This window comes from Ornithorhynchus anatinus, chromosome 5 (assembly GCF_004115215.2).
Source record: "Ornithorhynchus anatinus isolate Pmale09 chromosome 5, mOrnAna1.pri.v4, whole genome shotgun sequence".
In the NCBI taxonomy this organism is placed as follows: domain Eukaryota; kingdom Metazoa; phylum Chordata; class Mammalia; order Monotremata; family Ornithorhynchidae; genus Ornithorhynchus; species Ornithorhynchus anatinus.
In genome coordinates, this window is record NC_041732.1 from 12218666 (window position 1) to 12235042 (window position 16377).

Here is a 16377-nt window from a genome sequence, read left to right on the forward strand (position 1 = left end):
TTGCGAAGAAGACAAGGATATCGCCAAGGTTATGGGCTTGTGAGACTAGGATGGTGGTGCTGTTTACAGTGATGGGAAAGTCAGGGGGTGGATGGGGTTTCGGTGGGAAGATAAGGAGATTTGTTTTGGACATCTTAAGTTTGAGGTGAACAGAGGACATCCGAGCAGAGAGGTCTTGAAGGCAGGAGGAGAGAGGGAGAGAGATCAGGGCTGGAGATATATATTTGCGCATCATCCGCAAAGAGGTGGTAGTTGAAGCCATGAGACCAAATGAATACTCCAAGGGAGTGGGTGTAGATGGAGGATAGCAGGGACCCCGGAATTGAACCTTGAGGGACCCCCACAAGGGGTGGGAGGCAGAGGAGGAGCCCGCTAAGAAGACTGAGAATGAACAGCCAGAGAGATGAAGAGAACCAGGAGAGGGCAGAGTCGGTGAAGCCCAGGTTGGATAATGTTTCCAGGAGAAGGGGGTGGTCCACAGTGTCAAAGGCAGCTGAAGGGTCGAGGAGGATTAGGATGGAATAGAGGCTGTTGGATTTGGGGAGAAGGAGATCATTGGTGACCTCTGAGAGGGAGGAGTCTTTGAAGGGGACGGAAGCCAGATTGGAGGGGGTCAAGGAGAGAATTGGAGGAAGAAGGACTTGAGACGGTGGGAGTAGACAACTCGCTCAAGGATTCTGGAGAGGATTGGTGGGGGGAGTTGGGGCGATAACTGGAGGGAGCTGTGGGGGCAAGGGAGGGTTTCCATCTGTGGACTTGAGTCCAATGTACCCACAAGAATATTATGAAATGGGAGATCATTACAGTGAATGACACCGGATGAGGAAAAGATTTTATTATCACTATTTTCAAACCAACTTAATTTTCCTACGTATGTTGCATTCTGGCTGACGAGTTGATGAAATGGCTCTTTGGCTACTTATCTTGGAAAGAAAATGTTAAAAAAAAAAACCCTTGGCTAAACTGCATACGCACATGGATTTTCCTTAAACTTACCAGAGAAAAATGGGAAATCAACGTGTTTATGTTAGCTGATTTGCTCTGAAGACACTGTTGAGAAATACTGAAGAGGGATGAGGGGGAGGGAAGAGAAAAACCTAATCAGACTTGAATGCCGATAGTATAAGAGAAGCAGCAGTGGCCTGGGAGAAAAAGTCAATCAATTTATTGAGTACTTATTGTGTGCAGGACACTGTACCAACTGCTTAGGAGAGTAGAAGACAACAGTGTTACAGTCACATTCCCCGCCCACAACGAGCTTACAGTCTAAAAAGGAAGACAGATAATATAAATAAGTAAATTACAGACATATACATAAGTGCTCTGGGGCTGGGAGCGGGGATGGTGACTAAATGGAGCAAGTCAGGGTGATGCAGAAGGGTGTGGGAAAAGAGGAAATGAGGGCTTGGTCTTGGAAGGCCTCTCAGAGGAGATGTGCCTTCAATAAGACTTGGAAGGGGGAGAGAGTAATTGTCTGTCAGATATGAATTCATTCATTCATTCAATAGTATTTATTGAGCGCCTACTATGTGCAGAGCACTGTATTAAGTGCTTGGAATATACAATTCGGCAACAGATAGAGACAATCCCTGCCCAATGATGGGCTCACAGTCTAATCGGGGGAGACAGACGGACAAAAACAAGACAACGTAATCACGATAAATAGAATCAAGAGGATGTACACCTCATTAACAAAATAAAAAGGGTAGTAAAAATATATACAAATGAGCACAGTGCTGAGGGGAGGGGAAGGGAGAGGGGGAGGAGCAGAGGGAAAGGGGGTTTAGCTGAAGGGAGGTGAAGTGGGGAAGAGGGAGGGAGCAGAGGGAGTGTGTTTCAGGCCCGCAGCAGGCCATGGGCAAGATAGGGCTTGGACAGTCAGAGGACCTAGGTCCTCTGCCACTTGCCTGCTCTGTGATCTTGGGCAAATCCCTTATCTTCTTGGTGCCTCGGTTTCCTCAACTGTAAAAAATGAAGATTTAATACCTGTTCTCCCTCCTACTTAAACTGGGAGCCCCGTGTGGAACATGGACTGTGTCCAAACTGATTATCTTGTATTTACCTCAACGCTAAGACCAGTGCTTGACACAGAGTAAGCACTTAATTCCATTATTATTATACGTTTGAGATCATAATAGATGGTTGCGAGTAGATTTTGGGGGGATCATATTTTCACATTTTAGCTATACTTTCTCTGCAGCCAGCCTCTTCTTTCAATCATGTTCTCATCAGAGGAGATGGCCAAGATGCTTCTTCTCCCTTCCAAATGTATTGATGGTTTGATAATTCTAACGCCCGACATGACATATTTAAGCTTTGAAGTTCCTCTGAAATATAATTTGGCAAATGGAAACTTAAGCATTAACTATTCTCCCTCCTCCAACGCTAAAAACATTTTATTTCCTTTCGCTGCAAATGTGCACAGCACAGAGACAACCTTTAAGAAACTTCTATGTAACTACAGAATCGTTTACAACTGCAATACCAAATTATGCATTATGAGAATGTGAAAAAAAATATATCACATCATGCATCTTGGATAAATTATCTTATCTGTCAATGCGGAGACCGATTCTAGAACAACCGTAATTTCTCCAACAGCTGTTTTCATTTCCAGATCAACTCTATTGTGACTCCTTTATGCATCACCAGCAAACCCTGCCAATAGCTTAGGCAGCAACTGCTTTCAACAACATTTGTCATAAGCTGTAAAACTGTGACTCTGCTGACCTTGCAAAGAGCTCCTTCTCTACTGGCATTTCAAATTTACTGGAATTACATTTTGACTTTTTCTTAGATCGTGAGCCTCCCTGAGGGATATGGACTGGAGCTAATTCTCATCTCTCTCCCAGTGTTTAATACAGTGCTCTGCACAAAGTAACTTCATTAATATTATTAAGATTACATGGCCCAAATACCCCTAAAAAACGAGCGAACGCCCTCCCCTTGATTTTCCCATCACTGTAGACAGCACCACCATCCTTCCTGTTTCACAAGCCCACAACCTTGGAATTATCCTCGAGTCTTTCTTCTTCAGCCCACAAATTTAATGTCACTAAATCCTGCCCGCTCCACCTTCCCAACATCGCTAAAATCCACTCTTTCCTCTCCATTCAAATTGCTACCACATTAATGCAAGCACTTATTCTATTCTGCCTCCATTACTCCATCAGCCTCCCTGCTGATCGCCCTGCCTCCTGTCTCTCGCACTCCGCTTCGTATTTCAAATTGCTGTCCAGATCATTTTAATACAAAAACAACGTTCAGTCCATGCTTCCCCACTCCTCAAGAAACCCCAGCAGTTGCCCCTCCACCTCTGCATCAAACAAAAACTCTTCACCATTGGCTTTAAAGCACTCGATCACCTTGCCTCAGCCTATTTCACCTCTCTACTCTCCTACTACAACCCAACCCACAAACTTCACTCCTCTAATGCTAACCTTCTCACTATATCCTCAATCTCATCTATCTTACCGCTGACCTCTAGCCTGCGTCCACCCACGTCCTGCCTCTGGCCTGGAACGCCCTCCCTCCTGACAGACAATTATTCTCCTTCCCTTCAAAGCCTTATTGAAGGCACGACTCCTCCAAGAGGCCTTCCCACACTAAGCCCTTCTTTCCACTTCTCCCACTCTCTTCTGTGTCACCCTGACTTGCTCCCTTTATTCATCCCCACATCACTTATGTACAAATCCGTAACGTATTTATACATTTGAATGTCTCCCTCCCCCTCTAGACTGTAAGCTTGTTGCGGGCAGGGAATGTGTCCATTTATTGTTATACTGTACTCTCCCAAGTGCTTAGTGCAGTGTTCTGCACCCAGTAAATGCTCTAATATGATTGAATGAATGAAAGAAAATCAATAACTGTTACTTTAGAGGATACTACAAACATGTATTTACCCTGTATCGATCAATTCTGCAGGACCAGAAAAGTGGATTCGGATTAAACTGTTCCTCCTCCTAGAGATGAACATAAAGAACTCTCCTTTTTGAAATCCTTTACCTTAGAGAGATTCTTGACCAAAAGTTCATTGGAAATGATATGCTCACAACTTCTACACTCATTCAAATGTTCATAACAAATGTGTGCCACTTTTTCCCCAAACTGTTACACCCTTAAAGAGAATGCTGTTATTTTGGCAACGCAAATTTAAATCTTGTTGAAGCCAAAGAAAATCTCCAAAGAATTGTCCCAGAAACCACCCACCACTGCGACTACCCAACAGTAGCTGCATTTGTTAAGCAATGACAGGGCACTTAGTGTTTTTACATTCATAGATTCCTGATTACTGTTTGCAAAATGAAACTTCCCACATCTTAAATTTCTCTCTAAGGAACACACTATTTTGACAATTTTTAATGGTATTTATTAAGAGCTTATCATGTGCCAAGGACTGTACTAAATGTTGGACAAGATACAAGGTAATCAGGTTGGGCACAGTCCCTGATCCACCTGGAGTTTACAGTCTAAATTGAAGGGAGGAAGATTAAACCCCCATTTTACAGAGGAGCTACCTGAGGCACAGAGAAGTTGAAAGGCATACCCAAGGTCAAACAGCAGCAAGATAATCAGGTGGGCCACACAGTCCTGTCCCACATGGGGCTCCCAGTCTAAGTGGGAGAGAGAATGGGTAGGTAGAAGATCATCAGATCAAACAGAGTCCCTTCCGACTTGTGGGCGGGAGAATTGGTATTGAATCCCCATGTTCCAGATGAGGAACCTGAGGCACACAGAAGTTAAGTGACTTTAGGTAAGTCACTTGCCCAAGGGCAAATGTGGCAAAGCAAGGATTAGAACCTGAGACCTCTGACTTCCAGGTCCATGCTCTTTCTGACCTAAGAACTACTCAGGGTGCTCTTTGGGATGGACAGGCTTAGCAGGAGTCCTGAAAAATAGCTTGATAACAAAGGGGTGTGAAGACAATTAGCATTTGCCTTGGCAAACACCTGCTCGCTTATGGTGCTCTGGCATAACATCAGCATTATGCCTTGATCGATTTGATTGTATCTGGGTCTTGAGTGTAAAAAAAAATTTAAAAATTATAAAAACATCTTTGGACTGTGCTGGATCCCAGCTTGTTTTTAATGGTATTTTTAAAGTACTAACTATACACCAAGCACTGTACTAATTGCTGGGGTACATGCAAAATACCCAGGTTGGATTTAGCCCCTGTCCCATTTGGGCCTCAGAGTCTTCGAGAAGCAGCGTGGCTCAGTGGAACGAGCCCGGGCTTTGGAGTCAGAGGTCATGGGTTCGAATCCCAGCTCGGCCATTTGTCAGCTGTGTGACTGTGGGCAAGTCACTTAACTTCTCTGTGCCTCAGTTACCTCATCTGTAAAATGGGGATTAAGACTGTGAGCCCCACATGGGACAACCTGATTCCCCTGTGTCTACCCCAGCGCTTAGAACGGTGCTTTGCACATAGTAAGCACTTAACAAATACCAACATTATTATTATTATTATTACCTAGGAGGGAAGAGGATTTAATCTCCAATTTACAGATGAGGAAACGGAGGCCCAAGGTCACAGAGTAGATAAGTGGTAGAGCTGGGATTAGAATCAAGGGCCTCAATTCCCAGGTGCGTGCTCTTTCCGCTAGGCCACGCCGCTTCTTGGGGACACTGCACACTCCCTGTCCCAGCTGGAGCATAACTAATAGGAAAGAGCCATTACAAATGGCCCTGCCAACAGCCAGCAGCTCTATGACTCAATCCTCTCTGTGGGTTCTCGGTCCTAAGGAGTCAGGGCCAAAGACTCGCCCATCGTTCCCCACAGTGATAATAATAATAACTGTGGCATTTGTTAAGTGCTTACTGTGTGTCAAGCACTGTACTAAGCACTGGGGTGGATAGGAGCAAATAGGGTTGGACACAGTCCCTGTACCACATGGGGCTCACAGTCTCAATCTCCATTTTACAGATGAGGTAACTGAGGCACGGAGAAGTGAAGTGTCTTGCCCAAGGTCGCATGGCAGACAAGGGAACCGGATTAGAACCCATGACCTTCTGACTCCCAGGCCCGTGCTCAATCCAACATCAATCTACATACATCAGACTTCTCTATGGCTGGTGTAATTCAGTAGAAACAAGCAAGTCCAAAGGTTTTCCAAATCACTCTAGAGACTGGAGACTCCGTTTGAATTCTGATTAAAATCTGGAGAGACTGCAACCTACACAAAACTTCCACTTGATTACGAATGATAAATTCACTCGATGACTCAACCGATGAAAATGATCCGGAACTTGAATGACTTCTGTCCCTGGAACAGCAACATTCCGGCAGTATTAGTCCTATTGTTAAAAATATTTTGCTACAAAGCTTTGATGTTTTATAAACTGAATGCCCCAGTTGTCAAACATTTCTCGTGTCATCAATAAACTAGTTCAAAGGGAGCATCCCTATGATTTAATGATTGAGCTCACAGTTCATTGGGTTAGACATTGTTTGTAAATCGCTGACCCAAAAACACAAAGAATTGCTCAAAGCCTCTTTAATAGGCTAGGCCCGCTGAAAAGAGACTTATAGACTGCTATTCTGCTATGATGATAGAAATCGATTAGAAAACAAGGGGTGGTCTGGGCAAGTCTTTTGTACATGACCTTTATAAGAGTTTATTCTCAACGAGCCATATTAACCTAGTTAACTAAACAAGGCAGCCCTAAATTAGCAAATATTTACAAAATTCCATTTTAAATACTCCATTTGGAGCTTAGACTGTAAGCTCATTATGGGCAGGGAACGTTCCCACCAACTCTGTACTTGCCTAAGTGATTACACTACAGTATTCTGCACAGAATAAGCACCCAATAAATACCACTGATTGACTAACTGGGTGTCCTCATCGCCCAACTCTGTACAACTCTGCAAGAGAAACCTCATTATGACATCACCACGAAGGCCTAATTACATTCCTACTCATCTAGTCTGCAAAAACACACTTGGCTGTTGGAAATGAAATCAAATAAAAATGAGCCTGCCTCCCTCTCCTGAAGAGAAAAAAAAAATACCAAGCCTCATCATCGCATTAAAAATGCTCAAGAGCCACGCTGTAATACATACTCGAAAAGATTGGGTTTTTCCATGCCAAAGTGTACACGAAACTAGCTTCCTTCGAAAATAATTTGGTAATGCTGAAATTCCCTCACTTCGGTTGGAAACAGCTAACAGAGCGGCTATCAACCCACCTCACATTTTGTTTAAGGCGAAACAGATGGATCTGTTGCACAAATCCAAAACAATTACGCAAGGAGAAAGGTAATTCTATTACCTGTTAACTGTGAATAAGTGTCTCCCTCTTCTCTTATACCAGCCTAGTTTAATGGGTATGCTTTTCTCTTTCAGCAGGTAGAAATAGAAAACAACTAAGCTTATTGCTCCAGGATGGATTTTATTGGCAGCTGCTATGTATTTAGGTTCTTTAGCAGTAAAACTGAGGTTAAATATCTCTAATATCCCAAAAAAGAAATGACCAGGATCAGTCAAACTGCTTTTCAGAATTCTTCTAGGCAGGTGTAGGGGGAATTAATAAGTACAAATGAATGACTGAATGAAGGACTGAATTACGAGCAACCAAGACAGATTCTCTCTCCTATCCCGACAGGCAAAATCAGTCTCTCCAAAAAGGTTGGACAAGATCGATGATGGGTTGGATTATGGAGAAGGGACCCCTCGGGCCTAGTAATTCTCAAGTTTCTTAAGCGCTTATTATGTGTCAGGCACTGTACTAAGTGCTGGGGTAGATATAAGGTAATTGGGTTGGTCACAGTCCCTTGTCCCACATAGGGCTCACAGACATAGTCCCCATTTTAGAGATGAGGTAACTGAGACATACAGAAGTGAAGTGACTGGCCCAGGGTCACACAGATAATGGGTGGAGCTAGGATTAGAACCCAGGTCCTTCTGACTCCCAGGCCCGTGTTCTATCCACTAGGTCACACTGCCCAAGGCGGGAGAGAATCGGGACAGACTTGGAGGACACCTCAGGCCCTTCCCATCCGCTCCACTGAGGTTCCGACCGAAGCAGAGGACCCGGCTTGCAAGTCGGTGTTCAGGATGGGGAAGTGAAGCAGGCCGGTCGAGACCTTGGAAGGCCTTTCAGGTCCAGAAGCTCCAGATTGTCCCAATTATGGTCGTTTGGGACCTGGGGCACTGGAGACGATACCGAATTTACGGTAGTCTTTGTGCATCAGTGAGCGAAGAACCACCTACGGCATCTCGTGGGGATGCCAGGCTCAGCAGGAACCCTGAAAATAGCTGGCTAATGTGGGTGGCGGAGGCCAGAGCAGCTAGCGAGGCAGCTGCCCTGGCAAGCGTGGTGTTGGGGCACAGCATTAGCCCTCTGCTGCTGTTACTAGAGCCAGAAACGGGCTCTGTGTGTAGTAAAATCCTTGCAGGCAACTCGCATGCCTGCCTATCAATCGATCAGTGGTATTTATAGAGCACTTACTGCGCACAGAGGACTATACGAGGCCCTTGGTTGACCACCTACCTCCGTATCAAATGAAAACTGCTCACCATTGGCTTTGAAGCACTCCATCAAACTCTCCTACCTCACCTCGCTTCTCTCCTTCTGCAAACCAGCCCGCACGCTTCGCTCTTCTAGGGCTAACCTTCTCACTGTGTCTCCATCTCGCCAGTCTCACCGCCGACCCCTGGCCCACGTTCCCGCCTCTGGCCTGGATCGCCCTCACTTCTCAAATCCAACAGACAATTACTCCCCCCGCCAGCTTCAAAGCCTTATTGAAGGCACATCTCCTCCGGGAGGCCTTCCCAGATTAAGCCCCACTTTTTCTCATCTCCCACTCCCTTCTGCATCTCCCTGACTTGCTCCCTTGACTCTTCCCCTTATCAAGTCAGAGCACTTGTGTACACATCTGCAAGTTTATTTATTTGTATTGATCTCTCTTTCCCCACCCTCCCCGATCTAGACTATAAATCATTGTGGGAAGAGAATGTCACAGTTTATTGTACTTTCCTTAGTGCTTAACACAGTGCTCTGCACACAGTAAGTGCACGATAAATACTACTGAATGAATGAGAGCACAAAACAACAGAGTTGGAAGATGGGACCCCTGTCCACAAGGAGCTTGAATTGTACAGAGGGAGATAAACATTTAAATAAATTACAGCTAGGGGGAATAGTCCAGTATAAATCCGATAGGGCTTGGGTATTAAAGAGAAGCAGCCTGGCCTAGAGAAAGAGCATGGGCCTGGGAGTCAGAGGACCTGGGTTCTAAACCCGGCTCCGCAGTGTACTTGCTACGTGACCTTAGTCAAGTCAGTTAACCTCTCTGTGCCACAGTTACCCCGTGTGTAAAATGGAGATTAAGCCTGTGAGCCCCGATCAGTCCATCATGTTAATTGAGTGTCTTCTGTGTGTAGAGCACTGGAATAAGTTCTTGGGACAGTACAGCAATATAACAGAGTTGGTAGGCACGTTCCCCGCCCACAACAAGCTTACAGTCTCAAAGGAAGCAGACATTAATATGAATAAATAAATTACAGATATGTACATGAGTACTGGGGGCCTGAAGGAGGAGTGCGTAAAGGGAGAAAATACAAGGGCAAGCCTGGAACAAAATGTGTCTAACCCAGTGCCTGGCACATAGCATGTAACAAATACTATTTTAAAAAGCGCTTATGGGGTACAGAGGGATCTGAGTTCTAATCCCGGCTCCACCTCACGTCTGCTGTGTGACCCTGGGCAAATCACTTAACTTCTCTGAACCTCAGTTACCTCATGTGTAAAATGGGGATTAAGACTGTGAGCCCCATGTGGGACATGGACCGTGTCGAACCTGATTAACTTGTATCTACCCCAGAGTTTAGAACAGTGTTTGACCCAAACAAGTACCACTATTATTATCATTATTATTATTCTTATTACACAGTCTAGTGCATAGTTAATAATAATAATTATTATTATTATTATTATTATGGTACTTGTTAAGCACTTACTATGTACTAAGCATGTACTAAGGTAGATACGAAGTATTAGGTTGTCCCAAATGGGGCTCATGGTCTTAATCCCCATTTTACAGAAGAAGTAACTAAAGTACACAGAAGTGACTTGTCCAAGGTCACACAGCAGACAATGGTGGGGCTGGGATTTCAACCGACATCTTCTGACTCCCAAACCCATGCTCTTGCTACTAGACCATGCTACGCAGAGGAGAGAGTAAATAGTGGCAATATCGCTGAGACACCTAGCGAAAACCTGACCGGCAGGGTTACGAGAAAGTACAAAGAGTGTGTTTGTTAAGTGTTGTACTCTACTCTCCCAAGTGCTTAGTACAGTGCTCTGCGCACAGTGAGCACTTAATAAATAGGACTGAATGAATGACAGAGGGCTGGGCAAACCACTAGGCGTAACACAAACAATTCTTTCACGCAGGTTCTGGGGCCCAAAGACTCCTGAGCCTGGACTGAGGCTCACCTGTCATTTCAATCAATCATATTTACTGAGCACTGGGTGTGGAGCACTGTACTAGGACCTTGGGAAGTTACAAAATAACAGAGTTGGTTCATTCCTGGCCCACAGTGAGCTTAACATTCTAGAGGGGGAGAATGGAAGGCTCCATTATTATCATCATCCACAATATAGAGAAGCAGCGTGGCTCAGTGGCAAGAACCCGGGCTAGGGAGTCAGAGGACGTGGGTTCTAATCCTGCTTCCGCTACTTGTCTGCTGTGTGACCTTGGCCAAGTCACTTAACTTCTCTGTACCTCAGTTACCTCATCCGTAAAATGGGGATTAAAAGTGTGAGTCCCACGTGGGGCAACCTGATTACCCTGTATCTACCCCAGCGCTTAGAACAGTGCTTAGTGTTACCCCAGCTGTGTCCTGAGCTTGTCTATCTCTCTGCAGATCCCTTTTCCATGCCCTTAGAACAGTGATTAGACTGTAAGGCCGTCAATGGGCAGGGACTGCCTCTATCTGTTACCGATTTGTACATTCCAAGTGCTTAGTACAGTGCTCTGCACACAGTAAGTGCTCAAAAAATACTATTGAATGAATAGTATTAAGTTTAAGCTTGGCACTTAAACAAATAACATCATAATCATCACCATCATCGATACTCAATATCTTATTGCTGGTGCCCTGTGATTATTCACTCATTCATCCAATTCATTCAATCATTTACTGAGGGCTTACTGTGTGCAGAGCACTGTACTAAGTGCTTGGAAAGCAACCTTATTGCAGGCTACCATGTAAAAAAAGAGTAGAAGATGAGGCTTTCATGGGGATTTTGATAGGAAATCTGCTCCACTGCTCTTCCTTTCAAGAAAAATAAAAGAGGGGCTTGCATCCTGTGCTCTGTGCTTCATAAATACCACCGAATTGATTGGGAGCCAAATTATCTTTCTGGAAATTTACTTTGGGCTGATGTCTCTTGGCCCTTCCTTTAAGGTCTGACAGAAATTTTCTGCCTAGTTTCCCAGGATTTTAAAAAGAAGTAATGGTAGTTACTGGCCTGGAGAGATATAAATGCATCATTAGTAGAAACAGATATATTTGTGTACATTTGTACATATATATGGAATACAAGCATTCTCCAGCTGGAAAGACATGGATGAGATCATACCCATGTTTCCAAGTCTGGAGTTGTTATCCATCTTTAAAGAGGTTGGGAACAGATTAGGGAAAAAAAAATTCAGGACCAAAGTCTATGCTATAAGGTACTAAACGAATTCATCGTCATCATCGATATTATTTACCCAGTGCTTACTATGAGCAGAGCACTAATAAGTGCTTGAGAGAATACAAGTTCACTCCCTTATTTAGGCTGTGAGCTCCAGGTGGGACAGGGACTGTGTCCAACCTAATTAACTTGTATCTTTCCCGGGTTTTAGAAGAGTGTTTGACACACAGTAAGCACTTAAATACCATATTAAAAAAAATAAAACAGAATTAGCAATCATGTTCCCGGCCCACAGTAAGCTTACAGTCTCGAGGGGGAGACAGACATTAATATAAATAATTTATAAAAAATAATTTAAAGATATGTACATAATAATGTTGGTATTTGTTAAGCACTTACTATGTGCAGAGCACTTTTCAAAGCACTGGGGCAGATACAGGGTAATCAGGTAGTCCCGTGTAAGGCTCACAGTCTTAATCCCCATTTTACAGATGAGGTAACTGAGGCACAGAGAAGTTAAGTGACTTGCCCACAGTCACACTGCTGACAAGTGGCAGAGCCTGGATTTGAACCCATGAGCTGACTCCCAAGCCCGGGCTCTTTCCACTGAGCCACGCCATTTCTCTACATCAGTCTTATGGGATAGGGGGTGGGCAAATAAATGCCCAAAGGTCACAGATCCAATTGCATAGACAATGGAGAAGGGAGAGCAAGGAAAAGAGGGTTTAATCAGGGAAGGCCTCCTGGAAGAGATGTGACCTTAACAACGGTTTGAAGGTGGAAAGAGTGGTGGTCTGGGATCTATGGAGGGGGAGGGAGTTCCAGGCCAGGGGAAGGGTATGGAAAAGGGATCTGCTGAGAAATAAACAAGCTCAGGACACAGCAAGAAAGCTAGTGCTAGAGGAGCAGAGGGTGCAGGCTGGACTGAAATAGATCAGTGAGGTGAGGTAGGCTGGGATGAGCTTTAAAGCCGGTGATAAGGAGTTTGTGTTTGATGCGGAGGTGAACTGGCATGACTAAACTCTTTTGGTATAATGTAAGCACATCCTCTGGAAGGTTGGGTACTTACTTCCTTCCCCACTGACTCTTTCATCCCAAATAAAATATAAAGACAGATGCTTCACCTAGGGAACTTCATTTCCAGAAACAGATGCAATCTAACTCTATGGCACCAAGGCTCAGATTGCTTATGCTTTTCTGTTTCATACCCAGGAAGAAAAATTTACTTGAGAAATCGGCTCAACTGGGTCACCTCCAAACCATATGACAGCCATATAACTTTAAGCCTCCTGTCCTACTATTTTGGAGTTAAATGATTAAGGGTCAAAATACAAAATCAATGCATTCACACAGTGCGTTTTTTAAAGGAGAGAGGTCTAAATTTCTAGGCTAAGTGGCAATTGTCCACATTGCTGTGTTTTTTTTGTAAATCAGAAGCCATTATATTATAGATTATTGGTGAAGTCAAAGGACCACAAGCAATGAAAGTCTGGGCACAAGTTCAGAAGAAAAAGGCCAGGATGGAGAGGGTCATAGTTGACCAGAATATGAATATGAATCAGCAATACACTGCTATCAAAAAAGCAAGGGAACGACACAAGAATTATCAGAACAAGTAAGCCATTCAAGAAATGGGAATGTCTACCTCACTCTGAAATTATCAAGATCTTTATTCAAGAATAATGACCAGTTTTGGTCACCACATTTGTAAAATGATTAGAGAAAATGTCTAGAAAAAGTAAGAATATTTACAAGTCCTTGAAGAAAGGTTAAGAGCCCAGAGAAGAATGGGTAACAAATGTTTGCAAGTACATGAAGAGTCATTAAAGGAAGGATGTAAAGCAGTGTTTTTCCATATCCATGAGAACTAAAAAAAAAAAAAAATGGATTTCAAGCAGGAAAAATTTTGGTTAGAGAAAAGGGAAAACTTTAGAGAGGGCAACCAGTGGAGATTTTAAGGAAGGAAAAGCCTATTTTATTCATCAGCCTGAAGGCAAGTGGCTAGACCCAAGGTAAAAAATAAAATAAATGGTGGTATTTGTTAAGCACTTACTATGTGCAAAGCACTGTTCTAAGCGCTGGGGGATACAAGGTGATCAGGTTGTCCCACATGGGGCTCACAGTTTTAATCCCCATTTTACAGATGAGGCAACTGAGGCACAGAGAAGTTAAGTGACTAACTTGTCAACCCTTCCAATTGCAAAATTTTTCATTCACTTGACACGAAAACATAAGCATAGCCATTACAGAGCTTGGCCAACTGTCCAACCAACCCTCTATTTTGTCTCCAACAGTGCTAATGGGGTGGGTGCTACACACGCTCAACCTTACTTTCCTTCAAACATTCAGTGATATTTATTGAATGCTTACTATGTGCAGGGCACTCTACTAAGCACCTGAGAGAGCACAATACAACAGAGTTGGTAGTCACGTTCCCTGCCCATAAGGAGCTAAGTGTTTCGATGGGGAAGGCAGTCATTAAAATAAATTACAGATCTGTACATAAGTGCTGCGGGGCAAAGGAATTGATGTCATAGAAGGTCAGTGACAATACAGTAATTATTCCTGACATTCTTTCATTCATCCTCTTTCCCATCCCCACAGCATATATGTATATATCTGTAATTTATTTATATACGTATAATGTCTGTCTCCCTCTCTAGACTGTGATCTCATGGTGGGCAGGGAATGTGTCTGTTGTTGTATTGTACTCTCCCAAGTGTTTAGTACACAGTAAGTGCTCAATAAACACAAATGAATGAATGATTAGATGGAATTTGGTGGGTCTGGAATGGAGCACTGGTAAAAGGATAAGTGCCGAGGCACCCGTTCTGGCTTGAATTATTTCAAGGGGATTTTGGGCTGCATTTCCCAGTAGCCCAGAGACTGAACTGTGGGTGTGCCAGGCAGCCTGTTGACCTTCAACAGCAATCGGGATCCTGCACTAAGCTGGCATGATGCCAGGTGGGCCTTAGGGGGTGCGGAGGTACTGGAGAGGACGGAGAAGAACATAACACGTTCTTTTGGTTTCCCGCTTCTTTGACTGGCAGGATGGGGTTCCCGGGCCACACTTGGGACTTGTGATGTGCCCTTCATCCACACTGAAGTCATGTGGGTGTCTCAGCCAATTGAAAGACCTTACTTTCACCCCATCCCTTTTTCTCTCTCCCATTGGGCTCAATGTCTAGCCTTATTGGAATGGCCAGCAATGTTCGAATTCCATGGCCCTACATCTGTTCTGGTACGAGTCAATTTTAACCCTCAGGCCTGTACCTTTCTACATCACTCTCGAACTCAGTTCATTTTTTATCCTGAACTCCTCTTCGATCTTTTCTTCCAATGCTTTTAACTAAAAATAGTGCTCTTTCTTGTGTTTGTGATCATTTCCGCTGAGCTGAGTTCACATCCAGGGTACTGCTAACTTAAAGATCCCCACCACATTACTTACATTGTTCTGATGTTCTAATTGTACTTGTAGGTGAAAACTGGAATTGAAAAGAATATATAAATATATTTATATATATATACACACTTTGCATATCAATATAAAATGTTTTAGTTTGGTGAGGAGGGTTTCCTCTCTAAAAAATTATTGTTTCCTTCCCCCTGCTCCTTACCCCCTCAAACACACACGCACACACATACACTGAGTCCTTTAGGTCTACTGGGAAATCCACCATTTGGAACAGCCCCAAGCCAGTCCAGCCCTAGATATGCAGGGCCACGGGCCTCGTCATTAATTCATAGATTGTCATGACCTCATCACGGCCAAAACTAACATCCCAGGTCACACTATAACTGTGCCCACAGAAAAAGGACAATTTCAGTCACAGGTCTCCCATAGCTTTATCCCTGTTTTACCCCATTTCTGACTCTTTGAAGGTTTCGACTATTTGGAGGAACAAAACTATTTCAAAAGATAGACAAAATGCTTAAAGATATAAATCTAAAAATTCCAATTCAGTGGTAATAAAATGGAGATGGAAGCAGGGCCTATGGGAAAGAGCAGAGGACTGGGTGGCAGGAGACCCAGGTTTTGGATCCAGCTCGACCACTGGCCTGTCATGTGACCTCGGCAAGTCACATTCTTTCTGGGATCTCGAGTTTCCTCATTTGTAAAATGGGTAGCAAATAGATTATGAACCTCTAAACTTTTATCTACCCTGGCACTTAGTAAATGCTTAATGTCGTACCGTAAATAATAAACATTACAAAACAGCGTATTTTCCAACGCTGCCATTCAATTCAGTTAATGTTAAGAATACCCAAGCACCAAGCATTTCCTAGAAAGAAGGAAGGAATGTTAAAAATTGGAGCTAAAAGTCCAGGCAAAACAAGTCCAAAAATTAACACAAATTGAAGTACCTTGATTTAAAACTATAAAGCTGTGCAAATACCTACTAAGCCAAAGGCAATCTTTCAGCCATGACCCATGAGGCTCTTTCCAGCACATGGACCAGAAGCAAAAACCTCCTCTAAGTCTGTTTCCTTTCATTCTCCCCTACCTCACGTTGTGTGGCCAAATTTCTGAGTTTAACCGAACTTTCTTGTTGAGAGAAACTGGAGCCATTTCTGCTTTGTGTAAGTGCAGGGATGAACCTTTGCGGTGCAATGCTTCTTTTTTGATCAGAATACCACATTATACAAGGCAGGCACAATTAGGGCAAATTTAAATGAGCAGCCAAAATTACCACTGACAATTATAGAATGGGTAGTTAATTTCTTGGGCATC

The 16377-nt window shown here is 43.7% G+C and overlaps 2 long non-coding RNA genes across 3 annotated transcripts in view; one reads left to right on the top strand and one right to left on the bottom strand.

Annotated features, from left to right (window-relative positions):
- Positions 1 to 16377, bottom strand: part of LOC114812142 — a 71495-nt gene that overhangs the window by 36683 nt on the left and 18435 nt on the right. The window lies entirely within an intron of this gene.
- LOC103169844 overlaps positions 1 to 16377 on the top strand; it is a 38893-nt gene that overhangs the window by 8924 nt on the left and 13592 nt on the right. The window contains exon 3 of one of the 2 annotated variants that reach the window (XR_003759778.2): positions 5924 to 6413. The exons of the other annotated variant lie outside the window; for it this stretch is intronic. This is a non-coding gene — a long non-coding RNA (uncharacterized LOC103169844). Of the gene's footprint in view, positions 1 to 5923; positions 6414 to 16377 lie in introns of those variants that run through there. 2 annotated transcript variants of the gene reach the window in all.